The sequence below is a fragment of the Lathyrus oleraceus genome, chromosome 5 (assembly GCF_024323335.1).
Source record: "Lathyrus oleraceus cultivar Zhongwan6 chromosome 5, CAAS_Psat_ZW6_1.0, whole genome shotgun sequence".
NCBI classification, from domain to species: domain Eukaryota; kingdom Viridiplantae; phylum Streptophyta; class Magnoliopsida; order Fabales; family Fabaceae; genus Lathyrus; species Lathyrus oleraceus.
Window position 1 is genome coordinate 407,936,845 of NC_066583.1, and position 13,142 is coordinate 407,949,986.

At 42.0% G+C, this 13,142-nt stretch overlaps 1 pseudogene; it reads right to left on the reverse strand.

The window, feature by feature from the left end:
* Positions 1-6,392: 6,392 nt before the first annotated feature.
* LOC127081072 (uncharacterized) lies at positions 6,393-7,884 on the reverse strand (annotated as a pseudogene).
* Between the last annotated feature and the right edge of the window lie 5,258 nt (positions 7,885-13,142).

The following is a 13,142-nucleotide window of genomic DNA, read 5'->3' on the forward strand; positions in this document are numbered from 1 at the left end:
AGTTTCAGGCGCCTTCAGGTTGAGAAATGAGCAAGGCAAGGCATTCTATTTATAGCCATAGCTGATGCAAGGGATGATCAAACTCGTGTATGCATGAACTTGGGTCCTCCATGCATGGGCCTGTACAGGCACATGTAAGGCCCAAAAGCAATTGCAATTGAGTGCTGAACATCAACCAAAGTGAAATGGACGTGCAGATTGCAATGCAATGGATTGTGTAGCAAGATTTAACATGTTATGCATAATTGATCACAAAACTTCATCTCTTCGAAAGTACCAATTGGAAAATTCAAACAGAAGAAGGTAATAACTCAATTGGAGAATGAGAAGGTAGAACACTTGGAAACCATCTCCAAATTGAAAACAGAAGTAGTGGTTCTGAATGCCAAACTAGATGAGAGTCAACAAGTTGAAAGCCAGAAGAAAGTGATAGTACAGCTGGAGAATGAGAAGGAAAAACATGTGGAAACCATCTCCAAGTTAAAAACTGAAGTTGTATTCTTGAATTCTAAATTGGAAGAGATGACCAAGTATGTAAGAATGTTAAACAATGGATCTGACTCCTTAGACAAGATTCTCCAGACTGGACAAATAACAGGAGACAAATTTGGCATTGGGTTTAATGAATCTAAGCCTGAGTGTAGTTACACTGGTGGCAAACCTAAATCCAAACCTAAGTGCAGCCATATTAAAAGCAAACCTGAGATGTCACATCATATGTCACAACATCGTAAGGGAAGACAGCAAAAAGGGAAACACCAAAGATGGAGATGCCATTACTGTGGAAACTTTGGCCACATAAAGCCCTTCTACTATAACTTGTATGGTTATCCTAGCCCTGTTCATCATCAGACTCACCATCAACCTACACCCAAACATCACAGGCCTGTCAAAAAAAAGCCATGGGTTCATAAGACTAATGTTACAAGTCTAATAGCTCACACTTCCTTCAGAGTTTCAGCCAAAGAAGATTGGTATTTTGACAGTGGGTGCTCCAGACACATGACCGGAAACAAAGACCTGCTAACTGGCCTTCATCCTCATGCCACGAGCTATGTAACCTTTGGTGATGGAGCAAAGGGTGAAATCAAGGGGATTGGTAAGCTTGATTGCCCTGGAGTTCCTGATCTTGATAAGGTCCTACTCGTTAAGGGATTGACTGCAAATCTAATAAGCATCAGTCAACTGTGTGACCAAGGTCTAAATGTTAACTTCACTAAAACTGAATGTCTGATTACTAACAAAGAAAGTGAAGTGATCATGAAAGGAGTCAGGACCAAAGACAACTGTTACATGTGGAGTTTTCAAATTGGTTATTCTTCAAAGGGTACCTTCGTCAAAGAAGAAGGAGTGAAGACATGGCATCAAAGATTGAGCCATCTGCATCTTAAAGGTATGAAGATGTTAATGCAGGAAGTTCATGAAGGTTCCTTCGGTACTCATGCCAGCGGACATGCAATGGCTAAGAAATTATTGAGGGCGGGTTATTATTGGATGACCATGGAATCAGATTGTTTCAAGTATGCTCGGAAGTGTCATAAATGCCAGATTTATGCTGATAAGGTGCATGTACCGCCGAATCCTCTGAATGTGATGTCTTCGCCGTGGCCGTTTGCTATGTGGGGCATTGACATGATTGGAAAGATTGAGCCGACTGCTTCCAATTGGCATCGCTTCATCCTTGTTGCCATCGACTATTTCACCAAGTGGGTCAAAGCAGCGTCATTCGCGAATGTCACCAGACATGTGGTTGCCCGTTTCATTAAGAAGGAAATCATTTGTCGCTATGGGATTCCCGAAAGAATCATTACTGATAATGGTTCTAATCTCAACAACAAAATGATGAAGGAGTTGTGCCAGAACTTCAACATTCAGCATCACAATTCTTCCCCCTATCGTCCTAAGATGAACGGTGTTGTTGAGGCAGCGAATAAGAACATAAAGAAGATTGTGCAGAAGATGGTCGTTACGTACAGAGATTGGCATGAGATGCTACCCTTCGCCTTGCATGGGTACCGCACTTCAGTACATACATCGACCGGGGCAACCCCTTACTCCCTTGTGTATGGTATGGAAGCAGTCCTACCTGTTGAAGTGGAGATTCCTTCTCTAAGAGTCCTGTTGGATGTCAAGCTAGATGAAGCTGAATGGATTCGGACAAGGTTCAATGAGTTGAGTCTTATCGAAGAAAAGCGAATGGCAGCCATTTGTCATGGGCAATTGTATCAGAGTCGGATGAAGAGAGCCTTTGACCAGAAAGTGCGCCCTCGATGTTTCCAAGTCGGAGATTTGGTGTTGAAAAGGATCCTTCCTCCTCAGACGGATCACAGGGGCAAGTGGACTCCTAACTATGAGGGACCGTATATCGTCACCAAGGTTTTCGATGGTGGGGCCTTAATGCTTGCAACGATGGATGGTGAAGACTTCATTTCCCCTGTGAACTCAGACGCAGTTAAAAAATGCTTCGCATAAAATAGACCCGCTGGACGGTAAAAAGAATAGTCCAGGCAAAAATGGGCTTCCTGAAGAACCAAGAAAATGAAAAGGTTTGGGCAAAAGTTAAGGATTAAAAATGAAAAGATCGTACACCCGGTAAGTTGAAAACCTGAAAAGGCAACTTAGGCAAAAATGGGTATCCCGGTGGATTGAAAACCCGGAAAGGGCGATCCAGGCAAAAATTAGGGATTAAGCGAATGACTGCATTCTAAGTAGTTCTGAATCTCATCTCATGTCGGTGACTGGAAACTTTCAAAAGGGGTAGGAAACAGTCCAATCACCTTTTCAGAAGGCTGATCATCTGGAAGATCGTGAAGACGAGCGAGTCATAGCAGAATTGGAACCCAATAGAAATCCATTTCACATTGCCATTAGATTAATTCTTGTTTTGCGATTACCTCTTTCCAGGGATTGCTTCCTGATGTAAATGCCTATTTAGAGGCTATTCAATCAATAAAATCATGTTACTCAGTATATCTCTGTTTTCATTTTCATTTTACTGTTTTGTTTGCAAAAATGACGTCCGAATTTTTGATAAACATTGCATCATGAAACATAAGAGCTTTACAGGTACATGCTCAATGAACATTTAAAATTGCTGTAAATTTTAAGTACTTTGAATCATCTATTCAGAACAGATACCCTCGGGGCATTTCCTTAAAATCCCCTGCAGAGCTGATCAGAGTGTTGGATTCTTCAATCCCCAGCAGGTTCTCACCACTGTACTCCCCAAGCGTTTGTTTCAGACTATACACTCCCTAGTAGAGTTAACAGTGCCAGACTGTATATCCCCAGCGGAGTTGACAGTGCCAGATTGTATATCCCCAGCGGAGTTGACAGTGCCAGACTGTATCTTCCCAGCAGAAGCAGCTGCTCCTCGGAGTTCGATGCCAGATCGATGTTTTCAATCCCAGATCGATGATCTCTTTCCTGGAAGCATAACCTCGGTACCGTATCGGTGTTTACCTCCCCCTGCTGAGTCATCTCTCGTAGATTTTGGTTTCTAGAACCACTATCGCTTCCCCCAACAATAGGTTTCCAACGCCGTTCTCTCCCCAGTCAGAGTCTCGGTATCTCGCCATTGCCAGAACACCGCGCGGCCGGTCATTTCCCCACATAGTTCATTGTGTTGTGCATCTCCAACAGTAGTGCCAGGGTCCGGAAGATTAAAATCATTTCCCCAACGGGATTCCTTGCTTCAGCTTGGCATTTTCCCCAGCATTTCGCATCCCTGCATGTAGAATCATATTGCATTGCATCCTCCCAAATCGCGTAGCATTTCCATTCTCATGGAGCATTACGCCATTGAAAAATTCAAACATACGCATGTAAGCATAAAACATTCTCGGCATCCCAAGTGACAAGCCATAAGTTTGTTTCTAGTGCTCAGACTGAAGGTTGTTCATGACCTATTATCCCCAGCATGGGTCGTTGGCCCACGTGCCGCCTCAATTATCATTTTCCCTATTTCTGCCGATGCTGACAGGCATGAAGTTTTCCGGTATCCAGACCGAAGTGGCATTCAAGCCAGTTTTTCCGGTATTCAGACCGAAGTGGCATTCAGGCCAATTTTCCAGTATTCAGACCGAAGTGGCATTCAGGCCAATTTTCTGGTATTCAGACCGAAGTGGCATTCAGGCCAGTTCCTGGTATTCAGACCGAAGTGGCATTCAGGCCAATTTTCCGGTATCCAGACCGAAGTGGCATTCAGGCCAGTTTTTTCGGTATTCAGACCGAAGTGGCATTCAGGCCAATTTTCCGGTATTCAGACCGAAGTGGCATTCAGGCCAATTTTTCGGTATTCAGACCAAAGTGGCATTCAGGCCAGTTTCCGGTATCCAGACCGAAGTGGCATTCAGGCCAGTTTTCGATTTTTAGATCGAAGAAGTTTCCGACGATCAAGTCGAAGTACTTATGTTATTCAAGCCAGTTTTCCGATTTTCAGATTGAAGTGGTGTTCAGACCAGATTTCCGGCGATCAGACCAACATTGATACTCTCATATTCCGATGCTTAGTGACCAGACTAACGTGCGGCGTTCAGGCCATGGGTATTCCTGTGTTACCATTTATTTTGGTATCCAGGTCAACTTTCTGTTTCGGTACTCAGGCCGATTTTCACCGTACCAGACGGATTCTTCTTTTGAGATTGCTTCTTTGCCGATTCTGACAGGCATTGTTAATTATTTCATAGGGATTCAGGATCAAAATCCGGGTCTTCTTAATATTTAACCATCTCCCACTATGATCATATGAAGAACGTCCTGCTTCATATTCTCTAGTTGAAGACGCTTAAATAGGGGCAACTGTCATACCCCGATTTTGGTCCTGAATTTTTTATGTTTTTTATTTTTGTTTAGCATGCTTGGCCTAACCTTACTTTGGTCTTATATGAGGATTGGTCTTGGTCCAAAGTCATGGTGTTGTTCATGTGATTGTTAATACTCATATGGTCTTGGTCATCCAAACAACCAACCTTCTTGTGTCACAAGCCAATTGCCAATCACGCCACTTGATTCATGAATATCCTTTTCAAATCCTAATCTTATACCATCATTTCATGGCCTTGTTAACACATACTACCAGTCAAGTCATGTTCTTTCCAAAGTCAAGCATTCGAGTCATAAAATAAACCAATTGTAAAAACAAATTTCAAACCATTTCAATTCATTTCACATCATTCTAAACCATCGCATTTGATTCTACATAAAAAAAAGGGTACAAGTCTTGACAATTTTGACCAATTGTTGACTTTGGTCAACAATTGACTTTCTGGTCAACATTGACCAAAGTCACCCAAAACCCAAAAGCCCTAATTTTCACCATGATCATCAATCATTTGTCCATTTACAAGGAAAATGCAAATAAAATTGAATTTTAACCAATTGTTGACTTTGGTCAACAGTTGACTTTTTGGTCAACTTTGACCAAAGTCAACCCTATGCCATTGGTCATCCTTAATCACTAAATGACTAGTCCTAACTCTCATGACATTATGCATGACCATGTGATCTTTGGTTTAACCACTTGTGCTTGGCTTCTTCACTTTAATGTCAACATGGTCACACCTTGAACCTTTGGAATCTTGCTTTGCCAATTAACTTCCATCATACTGCATTTGCCCTGCTATACCAACCTGCTGCAACGCCTAATCCCGCTCCCTTCGTGTCACCAGAATGGATTCCAGGCCAAAACTTCGACCAATATCGAGAATAACATGGAATCGAGGCTAGCCATTCGTACAAGCAACAAAATGAAAACATGATGCTATGAGCTACGATAGATTGAAGCAACTTACCAGAATGAAGCGACGCGGAGGTTCCGGTGTCGTCGATGCCGTTCACAGGATATGCAGTGGATTAGATTATGCAGGTTGACTTGTACTGACTCCAACTACAATTGCACGGTGGATGCTTTTTCCATGTGAAACCAAGAATTGATGCACATAATGTTGATTCTAGAAGTGCTATGTTGCATGAAATTGGTCGTAAGTGGTGAAGCATTGGTCAGGTAGTGCTTAGAGTCAAAACTCATCCACGGTCTATAGAGAAAATCACTCATGCGCCATGTCTGCAATGTTCCTCCTCCACCAGTACTTTCACAATCATCAGACACACTTATAATTACCCATGGATCATAAGCATTCTAATGGAAGTCAATCAACTTTGTCTCTATGACCAGCATGTTGGAAAAACAACCTTGGAGGAGAGTTTGTAGCTCCAAGAATAATGTGACGGTTAGGTCGACTTTCAACCTCCCAAATGAGAACATCAGGGCTGCCTGTGTGAGTAGCCACTATTTTAGAATTTTATGGCAATTCCCTAATTCTGTTCACCTCCCCCGGTTGTATGATGGTCTTGTACTTCTTAACAAATAGAGAGTGAGCCTCTTCATTAAACTATGGAATATGCTCTGCAGCTGCAACCCTAGTTTTCATAACCTCACAATTCGCAATCACCAAAGTATTTGGGACACTGTCATCAGTCTGCTCAGAAGGATAGAGTCGTTGCCGATTCTTATAAGTAGTTTGTTCAAGCTGAGGACCCCACCTGCAAGAGAGAGAATGCCAAACGATGTTATGATTCGCAAGCCCATCGTAGAGAATAGGAACGAGAGACTTCCATTGAGTGTATTTCTCGTCTTCAGAAGCTTGGTGTTGTTGTTGCTATTGAGGAATAGAATTCTGTTGAAGTTGCTGCCTAATAATTTAGGAATGTTGCTGAAGCCTAGACTGTGTTGACTGTTGAACATTGTTAGACTGCTGATTTTGTTGAAGGCTAGATAGAATCATTTTCATCGTTGAAGGATGCATAGCAGGTGAGGTTTGCATAACCGATTGTTGAGAGGTATTATACTAGTTTGGTTGCAGAAGGTTCTGCTGTTGTGAACTGCTGCTGCCATCAACTTTGACTTGTGTCCATATTTGTAAATATAATTATAAGCCTTTATGATCAATGCCAACCAGGGATCCTCTCCCCTCAACTGGGCAGCTTCTATCTCTTCGTCATCAGAATGAGTACGTGCCCAGTCCCTGACGCGACCAACAAAAATTTGAATCACAGATGCACCAGCTTGAGCAGCAGCTGCAGCTTAGGCAAAGCTGTAAACGAAAGTCAAATGTGTTTGTATGCCCTCGGATTCCAGAAATCTTGCAGCCTCTATTCCCTGCCATGTTGAGGGAATTTTAAATAGCTGACGTTCATGAGGGACATTACTATCATTGTACAACTTCAACAGGTCATGCACCTTCCAGATAATGCCATGTGTGTCATAAGCAAGACGCGCATCAACTTCTGTTGAAACACGACCAGGGACGAGCTTTGCCATGTCACTACCAACGTTCACCAAAGCCTTAGTGGCAAAACAAGATAGTCTTTCATTAGGAATTTCAACCCCATAACATTTTGGATACCAAAGCTTGCTTATCAGGAGATCATGCAAAGCTCCGAGACTCTCAGTTCAGCTGTTGGCCGTGGTGTCTGCAGAGAAACATTTCAGAAACATTTTAATATTTTTAAACCAGACCAATATGCTGCACAAACTACCAGCCCACTTTCTTTCCTCATTTGTTCATGTACTTCTGGTGCAGCTCACTTAAACCATGCCAAATAAGTCATTTCCTAATACCACCTCACATTGCCAACCTTGTTTCAAGTGCACACAATCAAATCCAATTGGACCTAAGCCCATTAAGAACACTTGGGACCAACATATATAAACCTTGAAACCCTAATCCGAGAGGGGATGAAAAAAAGAAATTCTGGCTGCAAGCAAGTGAGAGCAACACGAGACAGCTGTTCTTCCTTTTTTCTTCCAAGACTGCAGCACAAGTAGCAGCACACTTCCTTCCGTTTTTCTCCACTAGCAAGGAGCGAGGGACTCATTTCCATTAGGTAAGCACCCCATGCTTTTGCTCACTACTGTTTTATTGTCTGCCATGGTTACTCTTCATATGTTCATACCACCATTCCATAGCTGTTATCATGTCACAACCATGTTTGCCTTATCTTTGTTTTTTGTCTCCATATGACATGTATGTTGTTGAAGCCCTCAATGTGAGGCATGGTTCATGATTCTAAGTTCATATCATTCATATCCGTTCTCGTGTGTAGCTGCCTTACTGTCCATTTTACTCCATGTTTAAGTCACCATTTGTAACGAAGTAAAACACCATGGTGTTCCTCTCCCTTTGAACTTGAGTTTTGTTTTTTATATCATCTGATTTCATGCACTAGAGAGGGAGATAGGTTGAGTGGAAGTTGGGAGTTCTTGTTTTTTCTTTTTTTTTCTTTTTTTTTTCAAAATCGCATGTTGTTGGTTGCTGTATTTACGTTGCATGAAGGAAGAAAAGCGTGGCATGCTGTGGCCTGTTCGATCGCGTGCCTGGAAACTGATCCCAACCGTCCGCCTTGTGTTTTGTCTTTTAGTTAGTTTAATGAAACTTGACCTATTGAGGTTGGTTCACATGATTTAATAAAAATGTTGTTTCCATGCTGTCACACGCGGTACAGCTCATGCACGGGCTGGGCCTAGCACCCACACTGCTACCTGCACCACCATCTGGCCCATCATTGCTTTTGCTCATTTATTTTTATTTCTTTTTTTAAACTCCACATTTAATTTCTGTTTGCATTTTTAATTAATAAAAATACTTTATCCATTTATAAAAATATAAAAAAATATTTTTTACTTTCCTTAATGTTTTATTTAATTTATTTAATTTTTATTTTCATATTTTATTTAATGTTACTATTTTATGTCAATTATTTATTTCAAATAGTCCTTTTAAATACACTTTTCTTATTATTTTTATTTACATGACTTAAAATCAATTTTAGATTCTAATTTTTTGGGATGAGGGTTGACCAATGTCTCATGGTCAACTTGACCTTTTATTGAATTTTTATTTCCCATTTTTAATTTATTTTTGATTTATTTCTAACCTAGTCTTGTTGTTTGACTTTTGGTTTGACCTTTGTTTTGATTCAATTAATTCAATAACCAATTTTCATTTTTTTAAAAATATTTTTGGGGGATGATGATGTCCTGACCCCACCTAACTTAATTTAATTTTTCATAATTTTTGTGATTAATTTACTATTTATTTGACATTTTTTAAGTTGACTTGATTTTTCGGTTGACTTTTGTATGATTGATGTTTGACTTAGGGATTGCTTAAGGCAATTGAAGAGATCTTTTGATCCTCCCTTGTCCATCTCATATGCCATGTATTAGAGGCCTTTCACCTCAATTTTGTTTGATCCTTGCATTATTTCCCGATTAAATTGTTCATTGATTCTTTGTGTGCATAGTTTCACTTGTCTGTTTAATTTGATATATTTTATACTTGTTTCTTTCATCCATGTTTCTATTGGTTTGATTGATTAACATGTTTATACTTCTCATACATTATTTAATGCTAATTCATTTCATTCTTTGATTATTTGATTTGATTATATACTTGTTTATATCTTACTTGTGTGATTAACTGTGGCCTACTTGTATGGTGTATGAGGCATATACTTATATTGCTTGATTGCCATGTCAACCCCCATTCATAACAAATGTATCCCTCTCCCATGAAATGTATAATATTTATTCTTTCATTCTTTATTCATCTGTTAATACAAGAATTAAAATGAACATTCGATAACCATTTCAAAGCAAGATCAAAACCTCGATCCAACGTCGAGTAATCATTTTTCAAAACCTAACAGAACCAGCACGTATTCATCCACCCTTTTGTAAGTCGATTGCTTTATGCATCGCCATCAACCTTGTAAGTCGATTGCTTTATGCATCGCCATCAACCTTGTAAGTCGATTGCTTCATGCATCGCCATCTACCCTTATCCCTAACATTTCTCCTTGCTCCACTCGTCAACTCTTGTTCCGATTAGGTAGCACCCATTAGATAGAACCCTTTGTATGATAACATAGGTAAGATTCCCATATCCTTTTGTATGATAACATAGGTAGGATTCCCTTATTCTTTTGTATGATAACATAGGTAGAATTCCCATATTCTTTGCATGCTAACATTAGGTAGATATTCCCATTTGTAAATCCTAACACTTAAGTACATATTGCATGACAACTCTAGGGCAGAGCTCCCCCACTTCTAGACCTTTCCGAGCGTCTCCGATCTTGTGGCATGTAGTCCGTTCTATTGCAAAGAGGTAACTGCCTAAGACTCGATTCAGCGAGCTGCGACACCTACTGCTAGGACGTGAACACATTGCCCACTCTCCTTTGACACAACTGGTGTCCTCCTTTGTAAGTCCATGTTCAGATGGCAATCCCTATGTAGCCGAACTACGGCTTGCTCTGATTCTCATTCCAGATGAGATACGTAGGCATAAGACGCGATGTCTTAGCGAGCACACTCCTCTTTAACCCCTAGGTAGCCGAGCTACGAAGACTCTGATTCTCATGTTCATATGAGATACGTATGCAATGGATGCGACATCCGTGCGAGTCATTTTCTCTGACCCTTTCTTTTAGTAAATAGTACATTAGATAAATACACACCCTTTAGACAAGAACAACAAGAGTGGATCCCGTAGAGTACTACGGATGCGTAGGGGTGCTAATACCGTCCCTTCGCATAATCGACTCCCGAACCCAAGATTTGGTTGCGAGACCTTGTCTTTTCCTTTCCTTTCTCCAGGTTTACTTCGAGCGTTTCCTTTCCCTCCTTTGGGATAAATAACGCACGGTGGCGACTCTTCTGTCACTTCTTTCGCCGGTTGTTTTTTTTTTCGCACCTCTGTATTTTTCAGGCTGCGACAGCTGGCGACTCTGCTGGGGACCCGGTTTCCCTAAGCGAGTCCCTCCTAGCTTTTGTAGGTTTCTTGTTTGTTGGGTGTTTATTCTTTTGTACAGTTATTTATTTTCAGCATTTACCTGCTTTACCTTATTGCATTCATGTACATATGCTTGCTGTATCTGTGGGTTGTTTGTTTGTTGGGTTGGGACTGTTCTATGAGAGATAAGCCCACTACCCAGGCTTGAGTGCACACATAGGTGTTAGAGTGGATAATCATGAGGCTTGCGTGGTATGTTGCTACGTTAAGTCGTTCATGAGACCCACATTCCAGACGAGGTTTATGTTGGATATATTCTGTCCTATGGGTGTTCCATAACGACAGATATTCCTTTAGAAATCATCGACTCTGGTGACCATTTCCCGAGAACTCAGTCGAGGCCTCTCTTCCGAGACGCGTTTATGTTAGCTCTGGTGGGCGCATTCTCGCTGATCAATCCGAGGACCCCGAGACTGGGAACTTGCTTTAGGATATCCTGTTGAGGGGAGTCAGCAGAGGTCTTTTTATCCCGTAATAATGCCAAACCTTCAGTGGTAAACGTATTATTCTTGACTGAAGGGCTAAAACTGACAAACTTCTGTTCTTAGAACCTACCAGTGAGGGGCGGGCTAAATTCAGGAAAACCTTAACCTCCAACCAACCCGGTTTTCTGGAGCAGAGTTTTGATCTTATTCTTCAGTGGGTTTTTCTCTTCAGACAGTGCAACCCGACAGTTGCTCGAGCGGATACAGCAGTCCCGATCTCCATGTCACTGCATTGCATCACATCATTTTGCATTCAAATCATTCAACACATGTTTATCTATTCCCAGGGGCTGATATCTTCTTCTTGATTCTGGTCGGGGTTTTTCCTTACACTTTTTATCTGACGAGAGACTGGAATTAAAGGGTTCGAATACCTTTTGGATTTGATAAACATGTCATTACATTTGCATATCCATAGCATGTCTTGCATAACAGGTACCGTCGCGGTGTTCTCATTTTGTGGGGTGTTCCATTAGTAGGATAGCTAATTCAGGAAATCACCGGTACGGTACTCGAGAAAGCAATGGAGGGTCTACAAGCAGAACTTGCTGAGATGAGGGTCCGCATGAACCAGTTCATGGACGTGGTTCAGGGAGTAGCGCAGGGACAGCAAGAGATTAGACAAATGATACAAAGGAATCCCGCAACTACTCAACCAGAGGTCGTGACTGATCCTCCAAATGCAGAGGTTAATGGACCGGGGCCTGTCCCGATCCCACATAACAACCTTGATCAACAACCCATCCACGATGATCAAGATGATCAGTTCTTGCTGCTAGAAGACTTTGGTTTGGGCCATGGCATGGATCCCATGTTCAGGAGATTAGAGGAGAGGCTGAAGGCGGTAGAAGGACAAAACCCCCTGGGGGTAGATGTTTCTGACTTGGGATTGGTCCCAGGCGTGAGGGTCCCACCAAAGTTCAAAGTCCCAATCTTTGACAAGTACAACAGTAGCTCTTGCCCGAAGACCCATGTGCAAGCCTACTTCCGAAAGATGGTTGCATACTCTGATGACGAGAAGCTACTCATGTACTTCTTCTAGGACAGCCTAGCTGGGGCATCCCTGGAATGGTACATGAGGTTGGATAGAGCCCATATCCGTTGCTGGAGGGATTTGGCGGAGGCTTTTGTGAAGCAATACCAATATAATACGGACATGGCCCCAGACAGAACTCAACTCCAGAATTTGTCTCTAAAAAGCAATGAATGCTTCAGGGAGTACGCTCAACACTGGAGGGAGACAGCTTCCCGTGTTCAACCTCCCATGTTGGAAAAGGAGATGGCCAACATGTTCATGAATACGTTGCCTGGACCTTACCTGGAGCGTCTGGTGGGGTGCAATGCCTCCAACTTTGCTGATGTGGTCTCTACCGGAGAGAGGGTAGAAAATTAATTGAAGACCTACAAGAGCCACAATGGAGGTGGATCTTCATCAGGAGTAAAGAAGCCGTTCATGGGAGGACAGAAGCAGAGGGAAGGGGGTGTGAATTCCGTGTCTTCATATCAAAATAGGAGCAATAATTTTCAAAACTATCATCGGCAACCGTATGTTGCAGCTGTGACTATTCCGGCTGCAGCACCACTACAACAACAACAACCACAACGGCAGCCAGCTCAGTATCAACAACAACAACAACCAGGTAACATACCCACCTATCAACAGAGGCAGAGGATGATGGACTGGCGTTTCGACACTCTTCCAATGTCGTGCGCTCAACTGCTTGCTAGTCTTATACAGCTACAACTTGTGCAGCTACGCACTCTGGCTCCTCCGGTTGGTAGACTTCCGGTGGGTTAC